The sequence below is a fragment of the Cervus canadensis genome, chromosome 12, assembly GCF_019320065.1.
Source record: "Cervus canadensis isolate Bull #8, Minnesota chromosome 12, ASM1932006v1, whole genome shotgun sequence".
Lineage (NCBI taxonomy): Eukaryota > Metazoa > Chordata > Mammalia > Artiodactyla > Cervidae > Cervus > Cervus canadensis.
The window spans coordinates 71,302,321-71,313,852 of NC_057397.1; positions in this window are offsets into that span (position 1 = coordinate 71,302,321).

Below are 11,532 nucleotides of genomic sequence, written 5' to 3' on the forward strand. Positions count from 1 at the left end.
GGAAGTCAAGAAATACCTGGAGTAATAGGCAAATTTGGCCTTGGAGTACGGAAAGAACCAGGGCAAAGGCTAATAGAGTTTTGCCAAGAGAACACACTGGTCATAGCAAACACCCTCTTCCAACAACACAAGAGAAGACTCCACACATGGACATCACCAGGTGGTCAATACTGAAATCTGATTATATTCTTTGCAGCCAAAGATAGACAAGCTCTATACAGCCAACAAAAACAAGAACAGGAGCTGACTGTGACTCAGATCATGAACTCTTTATTGGCAAATTCAGACTTAAATTAAAGAAAGTAGGCAAAATCACTAGACCATTCAGGTATGACCTAAATCAAATCCCTTACAATTATACAGTGGAAGTGAGAAATAGATTCAAGGAATTAGATCTGATAGACAGAGTGCCTAAAGAACAATGGACAGAGGTTCAGGATGTTATATAGGAGGCAGAGATAAAGATCACCCCCAAGAAAAAGAAATGCAAAAAGGAAGAATGACTGTCTGAGGAGGCCTTACAAATAGCTGTGGAAAGAAGAAAAGCAAGAGGCATTTGAATGCAGGGTTTCAAAGAATAGCAAGGAGAGATAAGAAAGCCTTCCTCAGTGATCAATGCAAAGAAATAGAGGAAAACAGTAGAATGGGAAAGACTGGAGATCTCTTCAAGAAAATTACAGATAGCAAGGGAACATTTCATGCAAACATGGGCACAATAAAGGACAGAAATGGTAGGGACCTAAAAGAAGCAGAAGACATTAAGAAGAGGTGGCAAGAATACATAGAAGAACTATACAAAAAAGATTTTCATGACCCAGATAATCATGATGGTGTGATCACTCACCTAGAGCCAGACATCCTGGAATGAGAAGTCAAGTGGGCCTTAGGAAGCATCACTACAAATACAGCTAGTGGAGGTGATGGAATTCCACTTCACCTACTTCAAATCCTAAAGAGGATGCTGTGCAAGTGTTGCACTCAATATGCCAGCAAATTTGGAAAACTTGGCAGTGGCCACAGGACTGGAAAAGTCAGTTTTCATTCCAATCCCAAAGAAGAGAAGTGAAAGTCACTGTCATGTCCGACTCTTTGCAACTCCATGGACTATGCAGTCCATGGAATTCTCCAGACCAGAATACTGGAGTGGGTAGCCTTTTGCTTCTCCAGGCGATCTTGCCAACCCGGGTTGAACACAGGTCTCCCACATTGCAGGCAGATTCTTTATCAGCTGAGTCACAAGTGAAGCCCCTCCCAAAGAAAAGCAAAGCCAAAGAATGTTCAGACTACAGCACAATTGCTCTCATCTCACACGCTAGCAAGGTAATGCTCAAAATTCTCCAAGCCAGACTTCAACAATACATGAACTGTGAACTTCCAAATGTTCAACCTGGATTTAGAAAAGGAAGAGGAACCAGAGATCAAGCTGCCAACATCCATTGGATCATTGGAAAAGCAAGAGAGTGTCAGAAAAATATCTACTGCTTTATTGACTATGCCAAAGACTTTGACTGTGTGGATCACCCCAAAATGTGGAAAATTCTAAAGAGATGGGAAAACCAGATCACCTGACCTGCCTCTTGAGAAATCTGCATTTAGGTCAGGAAGCAACAGTTAGAACTGAACATGAAACGATAGACTGGTTCCAAACAGGGAAAAGAGTATGTCAAGGCTGTGTATTGTCACCCCGCTTATTTAACTTATATGCAGAGTACATCATGAGAAACGCTGGGTTACATGAAGCACAAACTGGAATCAAGATTGCCAGGAGAAGTATCAATAACTTCAGATATGCAGATGACACCACCCTTACATTTTGTGAAAGTTAAGAAAGTGAAGAAGAACTAAAGAGCCACTTGATGAAAGTGTAAGAGGAGAGGGAAAAGTTGGCTTAAAACTCAACATTCAGAAAACAAAGATCATGGCATCTGGTCCCATCATGTCATAGCAAATAGATGGGGAACAGTGTAAACAGTGACAGACTTTATTTTCTCGAGCTCCAAAATCACTGCAGATGGTGACTACAGCCATGAAATTAAAAGATGCTTGCTCCTTGAAAGAAAAGCTATGATCAACTTGGACAGCATATTAAAAAGCAGAGACATTACTTTGCCAACAAAGGTTTGTCTAGTCAAAGCTATGGTTTTTCAGTAGTCATGTATGGATGTGAGAGTTGGACTGTAAAGAAAACTGAGCATTGAAAAATTGATGCTTTTGAACTGTGGTGTTGGAGAAGACTCTTGAGAGTCCCTTGGACTGCACAGAGATGAAGCTCTGATATTTTGGCCACCTGATGTGAAGAACTGACTCATTTGAAAAGACCCTGATGCTGGGAAAGATTGAAGGCAGGAGGAGAAGGGGACGACAGAGGATGAGATGGTTGGATGGCATCACCGACTCAATGGATATGAGTTTGAGTAAACGCTGGGGGATGGTGATTCAGGAGGAGGCCTGGTGTGCTACAGTCCATGGGGTTGCAAATAACTGGACATGACTGAGCAACTGAACTGAACTGAACTGAAGTGTGTTAACTATATGGTATGATGATTATTTTCTACTCATTATGTGGAAATGGATTATCACGAAAGTCTTCATCCTCCTCCACTTCACACTGAGTAGACTGAAAGTGAAAGTCACTCAGTTGTGTCCTACTCTGCAACTGAGGAGGAGGAGAAATAGGAAGGTTGTTCTTGTTTTTCAGGGATAGCAGATACAGAAGCAGTGGAGGAGATAGAAAGGGAGGAAAAGAGGCAGGCACACTCCGTGTAACTTTATAAAAATGCATCATAGTTTATGTCTGATTGCTTTGCTTTTTCATTTCTCCAAAAATTCTTCTATATGAAACCAATCCCTCATCCACTGTCTGTTTTAGTTTCAATGCTCATATCATAAAAGGATCCATGTTTTAAAAAAGTCAAAAGCAGTCTTCAGTAATCAGAACTCTTCCGTCAGGCTATCTGTCGTCAATTTCTTTTGTTTCTGGCACTGCTTCTACATTTTCCTCAGCATTGGTTCGGAAGCACTCATCTCCATCAAGTTGCTTCTGTTTGTCCCTTTGATGTGATGTCTATTAGCTCTTGAATTTCTCTAAGATCCATATCTTGAAACCCTTCACACTCTCCCCCCCTCCTTTTTTTTCCTTCTATATCCACATGATTTCCTTGATTGGCTCTATTGTAAAGCCTATGAAGTCATGCACAACATCTGGACACAGTTTTCTCCAGAAGGAGTTTATTGATTCAAGTTTGATGGATTTCACAGTTTTTTCTATAACAGTGATGGCATCTCCAAAAGTGTAATCCTTCCAGACTTTTATGATGTTTCATCAAGATTCTCTTCCATAGAGTTGACAGTCCATTACAAACATCCTTATGACCCTCTGGTCTAAATGCTGAATTAGAGACATTGTATTTAGGGGCAAGTAGACCACATTGGTGACTTCGATGCTGAATTCAAGGGGTTCTGGGTGACTACGGGAACTGCACCCCACCCCTCACTCCCCCCGCCCCCCCAAAAAAACTTTAAAAGGCAGCTCCTTACTGGAAAGGTATTTCCTGACTTCAGGGAAAAAACATAAATGGAACAAATCCAGAAAAAGTGTTTCATTGTCCAGGCCTTTTAGTTGTACAATTAAAAACAAACAAACAAACAACAACAACAAAAAAAAAAACAACTGGCAGCTGCAGTTTATCTTTTTAAGGTTCAGAACTTAGAAGCATTTGAGAAAAGGGCATTTGCACGAAATGGTGACATTGTCTTATTCCTTCCTGACTTAAAGCCCGGTGCTCCCTTCTCTTCCTTACTAATAAACGTCCCTTGTGGCATTTTTTCCCCAAGAATGTCTGCATTAACAACCTGCTCAGGCAGATATCCTTTCTTCTCAATGATTTTCTTAACAGCACCTGGGAACTCATCTGTTGCCTCTCAGTTACCTGTTATCTTGATATTTTTAAGCCAAATTTCTTTCTAAAATTATCAAACCATCCTTTACTGGAATTAAATTGTCCAGCTTTAGATCCTTCACCTTTCTTTTGCTTTAAGTTGTCAGATAATGACTTCAGTCTTCTCAAATCATCTTAGTAATCCATAGATATGTCTTTCGTAGAGCAATCGTGTACCCACATCAAAACTGCATTTTTAATATGAGAATTTTTAAAAAGTAGTTTGCAAGAAGTACAAGATTTTCGAACCTGGTGGAATGACCACAGCAATGACATTCCTTATTTCATTTTTTTATATAATGGTCCTTACGCTGGATCCATTTCTCTTGAAGTGGCTGGCAACCTCAATTGCAGACCTCAATCACTGGTACATATCAAGCAATTCAATTTTTTCTTGTAATGTCATATCTTTTCCTGCTTCTTGGGAGCACTTCCAGCATCACTAGTGACACTTCATATGGGTCACTTGGTGTTACCCAAGGTTTAGGGTATTGTGCTAAATATAATGAAAAATGTGCAAGTACCATGAGCCATCACTTTTTACTGGGGTACCAATGTACTGGCAAGATCAACTGCTCACGTGGAGATGATTAGTATCACACGGAATTTTAAGCTCACAACTCGAGCTCATTGTGATAGCAACAGGAGGTTTCTATGACATTTTGACAGTAGGACAGTGTGTACTGGAGCTAACTTCACACAGCCTTGCTTTAACACTGCATCCAGACACTTGCTTGCATTTCTCTTGACTGCAAATGACACCATGTATGATCTGTAAGTGTTTGTCTGCGGAAGTTTTGATAAATCTTAATTTTCACAAGAGATTTGTGGCTATTTTATGGTAATACATGATAAAATAGACTAGTATCAACATATATTTTGTGCATTCATGACATTACTAATTTTTAACTTTTTTTCCCAGTATTTCTAGGCTTTGTGACTTGTCTACAAGTTTTTTCAACTTATTGCAAATCTCTGAAGAATTTTTAAATATACATACTGCAAAAAAATCTGGATATAAGTAGCCTACACAGTTCAAACTCATGTTGTTCAAGGGTTAACTCTCTATATAAACTCATATAAATATGTGCTTAAAGTCTTGAAGAAAATAAAGAAAAATAATTGACTGTCTAAAAGGTGGAAACTGGGGAGATTTAAAGAGAAATTTTACTACTTTTAGGTGTGTTATTTATTTTGACTATTTAGGTAGTACGTTGTTGACATTTTTCCCCACAGAAACAATACTAAATGTTATTTTTATTATTAAAAATGCATTTTAAAAGGGAAGATATACAAGAAATAAAAATATATTTTGCCCTTGAAGACTTTTGCTATAAAATTTTAAATTACAAAGTATTATAAAAGACAAATATCTAAGATGACATGAAAAAAACCATCTGATTCTAAGTTGAGCATGGACATTTCAGTGAAAGGAGGCAACATCTCAATTCTAACACAAGTTTGCTAAATGATTTGAAGGAAATGTCTATAGTCCTATAAAAACTAATTCTGTGGTGTTTGGAAAAAATTAATTTATATGACTACATAATCATGTCACATTATAGATAAACACTCATAAAAGAGAGAAGAAGGTTTTGTGTGCCATAATTTCTGATCCTAAGGAAGGAATGAGCTGGGGGAAAATACACCTAAACTCACCTCAATATGTCTTCCATAAGCCTTCTCTGTGATGTTTTTATGTTTCCCATTAACCTCTATGTGCTCCTAAAATGTATGGAAAAGGCTCTGTGAGCAAGCCTATGTAACATCCCTGCCTTGCCTCTGAAGCATGATCACTAGCTGTCATGAGAGTCTCAAAGGATTGAAATGACACAGGCACACACCAAGATTTTACAACACTACTTTACAAAAACAATTCTCTTCTTTTGCTGTGATCAAAATGACTTTTTAAATCTTGATTATAGCATTTTAAGAAAGTGTTTGGCACCATTAGGACATCAATAAATATTTCTTAAATGAGTGAAAAATTCAATAGGTTGTATAACATATAACACATTTTAAAGAAAATTTTTCCTAGACTATTCAAAAGCCATAGAACTGCAGAAAAACCTTATTTTTATTATTGACAAAAAAAAAAAAAAAAACTTGCCAATATCACAGGCATACAACCATCTATGTACTCTATCTCCAGGATCTTTAAATTCAATTCAAATATTACTACTTATTTTCATATTAAACTCTATCTAGAAGGAGTCTATACTCATATATGCTAAATTCAAAGGGCATATTTAACTTTATATTGTCAAATTCTCAAGTAAGAAGTCATTAAGCAAAAGTACTCTGAACTGTTGACCTATGTTTAGTGAACAAAGTGAGAACAAGATATTAAAATAATATCATTTTACTTTAATTCAAATAATTCATTTGGTGATTTGGTGTCCTTGTGTGTGTGCTAAATTGCTTCAGTCCTATCTGACTCTTTGTGACTCTATGGACTCTATTAGTGTCTTTACTGAAAAGGAAATAAATAATACCTCAACTTGATTTGCTTAATCATGGCAGTCATGTAAACAATAGAGATATTTATTTAGCCCATGTAAAAATGGTATTTTATTTTTTATTGAGTTAGTCGAAAAAGAGCCAAAAAAATTCAAAATAAAAATGATTTAATCAAATCAACAGTGAGTTTAATTAATGTTTGCCAAAAGTTTTCACTTTTGTCTCAGGTTCAAAGGATTTGTTAACAAAATAAGCCACTCAATATATACAAATAAATAATACAACTATTTATTAGAGAATTATCTAGCTTACTTTCAAAATACTAACATTAAAAGAAAAGAGAAATAGAAGAGCAGAAGATACATCACCAAATAAGATTCTGAACAACATCCAGACTTAAACAGTGCTGGCAAGTCCCCTGTCAGAGTGCATCTGGAGTAGCAGTTGGGAAAGGATCTGTGGGTGAGACTTCAAAGACTGCAGTTTGGGGGTTCCCATTTATAATCCCAGGATGGACCCAGACTGATATCATCATCAACCTGTGAGCAAATTGCAAGCTTGGGTTCAGGTTAACGATTTGGTTCTGACATGTAAAACTTGGACTGTTGCTAAGCCTGGGGCTTGATTGCCTGGGGCCCCCTCCAGGGGCTCAACAACCTCAGGAATCCTCTCCCATCTTATCTATGGGGCTTTAAGTCTTGCAGTCCCAGCAGGCAGTCACTCACAGTCACTCCATCTGGGCAGTGTCCAGGCAGATTAGAATCAAGGTCAGAGGCCTGCTCTGCTTTGTCTCTGAAGCTTAAACAGAACTGTTTATTTAATTTCCCTAACAATTGTCTGAAACCTAAACTAAATGTTAAAAAATAAACTATCTAAGACTTTATATCCCCCTTTGATATACAGATAGCCAGTCTCACACCAGAAAAGTAAAACACAGAGGTTCTTAAATCTTAAAATGCACTATCTAGTTAGATTGCATTTTTTAATCATCACAGCCTTAATATACAGATAAGTTTAGATAAAAGAATATAAATTACTATTCTAACCTACCTATGAGCCACAGTGAAAAGGAGGGGAAAAAGTGAGAATGCAAATTGTAACTGAAAACAAGATTCATTGCAAAATTCAGACTTAAATTGAAGAAAGTAGGGAAAACTACTGGACCATTCAGGTATGACCTAAATCAAATCCCTTATGATTACACAGTGGAAGTGACAAACAGATTCAAGGTATTAGATCTGATAGACAGAGTGTCTAAAGAACTATGGACAGAGGTTCGTGACATTATACAGGTGACCGTGATCAAGACCATCCCCAAGAAAAAGAAATGCAAAAAGGAAAAATGGTTGTCTGAGGAGGCCTTACAAATAGCTGAGAAAAGAAGAGAAGCCAAAAGCAAAGGAGACAAGGAAAGATATTCCCATTTGAATGCAGAGTTCCAAAGAATAGCAAGGAGAGATAAGAAAGCCTTCCTCAGTGATCAGTGCAAAGAAATAGAAGAGAACAATAGAATGGGAAAGACTAGAGATCTCTTCAAGACAATTAGAGATACCAAGGGAACATTTCATGCAAAGATGGGCTCAATAAAGGACAGAAATGGTATGGACCTAACAGAAGCAGAAGATATTATGAAGAGGTGGCAAGAATACACAGAACTGTACAAAAAAGATCTTCATGATCCAGATAATCACAATGGTGTGATCGCTCACCTAGAGCCAGGCATCCTGGAATGAGAAGTCAAGTGGGCCTTAGGAAGCATCACTACAAACAAAGCTACTGGAGGTGATGGAATTCCAGTTGAGCTATTTCAAATCCTAAAAGAGGATGCTATTGTTGTAGCCACGTGTTCCGGGAAACAAACTCACTCAGGACCATGCAGATAGTGGAGTGCAGCTTATTACACCAGTGCGCCCAAGGCAGAGTCTCCTCTTAGCCAAGGACCCCAACCGACTTTTGTGAAAACCTTATATGCCTTAAGTGTACTGCTCAAGCCCACATCCCCAGATTCCTTAAACCTAGCCTGGGAAGTGTAAAAGGGAGATGCAATCAGGTTACAGCCATGATTCATAATTGGAAGGGTCAGGTGGTTACACATTGTAGCCTACACCCTTGCCATAAAGATTACAAAGGTGATTGACTACAGAGGGGATTATTACATTCTTTTTGGCGACAGGAAATCTTGGTATGGAATCTGGTGTTTATCAGTCCAGGAGGCCAGTTTGGGCGTAGGTAAGCTATCCTCATTGTTACTAGGCACATAATCCAAAGCAAACTGAAAGTGCAAGGTGGAGTTTCCTTCTTTTTCAAGATGGAGTCAGCTCAGTCTGTTCCTTTCCTCCCTCACTATTAAAATGCTGCATTCATTATGTCAGAAAATTTGGAAAACTCAGCAGTGGCCACAGGACTGGAAAAGGTCAGTTTTCATTTCAATCCCAAAGAAAGGCAATGTCAAAGAAGACTCAAATTGCTGCACAATTGCACTCATCTCACACGCTAGCAAAGGAATGCTCAAAATTCTCCAAGTCAAGCATCAACAGTATGTGAACTGGGAACTTCCAGATGTTCAAGCTGGATTTAGAAAAGGGAATGGAACCAGAGAGCAAATTGCCAACATCTGTTGGATCATCAGAAAAGCAAGAGAGTTCCAGGAGAACATCTGCTTCTGCTTTATTGATTATGCCAAACCCTTTGACTGTGGGGATCATGACAAACTGTGGAAAATTCTTCAAGAGATGGGAATACCAGGCCACCTGACCTGCCTCTTGAGAAATCTGTATGCTGGTCAAGAAGCAAAAGTTAAAACTGGACATGGAACAAGAGACTGGTTAGAAATTTGGAAAGGAGTACATGAAGGCTGAACACTGTCACCCTGCTTATTTAACTTGTATGTAGAGTACACCATGAGAAATGCTGGGCTGGAGGAAACACAAGCTGGAATCAAGATTGCTGGAAGAAATATCAATAACCTCAGATATGCAGATGACACCACCCTTATGGCAGAAAGTGAAGAAGAACTAAAGAGCCTCTTGATGAAAGTGAAAGAGGAGAGTGAAAAAGTTGGCTCAAAACTCAACATTCAGAAAAACAAGGATTATAGCATCCAGTCCCATCACTTCATGGCAAATAGATGGGGAAATAGTGGAAACAGTGACAGACTATATTTTTGGGGTCTCTAAAATCACTGTGGATGGTGACTGCAGCCATGAAATTAAAAGATGTTTGCTCCTTGGAAGAAAAGTTATGACCAACCTAGATAGCATATTAAAAAGCAGAGACATCACTTTGCCAACGAAGGTCTGTCTAGTCAAAGCTATGGTTTTTCCAGTGGTGATGTATGGATGTGAGAGTTGGACTATAAGGGAAGCTGAACACTGAAGAATTGATGCTTTTGAGCTGTGGTATTGGAGAAGACTCTTGAGAGTCCCTTGGACCGCAAGGAGATCCAACCAGTCTGTTGTAAAGGAGGTCAGTCCTGGGTGTTCATTGGAAGGACTGATGTTGAAGCTGAAACTCCAATACTTTGGCCATCTGATGTGAAGAACTGACTCATTTGAAAAGACCCTGATGCTGGGAAAGACTGCAGGCGGGAGGAGAAGGGGACGGCAGAGGATGAGATGGTTGGATGGCATCACCGACACAATGGACATGAGTTTGAGTAAACTCTGGGAGTTGGTGATGGACAAGGAGGCTTGATGTGCTGCAGTCCATGAGGTTGCAAAGAGTTGGACACAACTGAGGGACTCAACTGAACTGAATACATTTATACAAAGTTTAACCACCCTACTCCACTTTACTCCCCAGCTCATAGGTGATCTCTTCATTTAAACAGCTATTAGGATTAGAGTTGGGAATAATTATTTGACTTTCATCAGTGCTTTTTATTACCAAGAATCTTCTTATGTTATATTACTAATCTAAAATATGGACTTCCCTGGTGCCTCAGCTGTCAAAGAATCCACCTGCAATGTGGGAGAACTGGGTGAGATCCCTGGGTTGGGAAGATACCCTAGTGAAGGACATAGCTACCCACTCCAGTATTCTGGCCTGGAGAAGCTAAAATATAATTATTTAAGGCAGTTCTAATTTTAAATAGTCACCATGATAGTAGCATATTCATAACATACACAGTATGGATGATTACTATATCTAATCAACAGATTAAAAAAATATACCCTTTGATCATGCCCACAAAAAAAGTAGTTTGCAATTTGATATCATCTTCATTGTTGTTGTTATTTTAATCATTATGTTTATTTTTATTATATGTTTAACCATGGAGTGGTTGTGTTATCAGTGTATTCACATCTGCTGTCTGTGGGACTGAAAAAAGTCACACTTATTTTATAGCAATTCTATGACCACCCAGTCCACAGGTGTTTTTCTTTCTGTTTTCCAAGGTATAGTACTTTTATTTCCTACATTCATCTTGGCACTTATCATTTAGTCTGTTACATCTCATATATTGACCCCTTATTATTTCTAAACTTCCCACTATTTAAGTGTAATTGACTTTTTCTGGTAATCCACACTTTCTATGAACCTCACAATCTCTTCTGGGAAAGAAAGGATGGTTTGTATTTCTTTTGAAATTCTCAAGCCTAACTACATACCATGTGCTATCTAAAAACTTGAATTCGTGTTAGACAAAATACAATAATGAGCAATAATTTAGTGTGTAGGTCTACTTACAAACTCTCATTTTTGCTACTTAAAAAAGAATTAAAACTACTTGGGTCCTATTATATCTAATTAACAGCTCAAATGCAGTGTTTCTGGAGGTAGAATATTGCTGGAAGACCAAGAATACTTGTCTAAGTCATAGTGTGAACTGTGCTTGAATCTTGTCTGTAGAAACTGTTTCCGCATTATTTCCCGAAGAACGAACGGCTGCCAGTCTGCTTATTGAAATCTCCTCCTGATAGTACTTAGTGTCTGTAGAGTTAACATGCTTAAAAAGACATTCTTGATTCCATCCCCAATTTTACTCTACTTTCAATCTCCTAGATTCTAGTGAATGTCACCCTTATCTTTTCAATTCCTCTGTCCAAGAACTTAGTCATTTCATAGTTCTGACTTTAAAACAAAACAAACAAACAAAAAAACTGTAGAAAGGCCTTCAAACTTTGATGCTAAA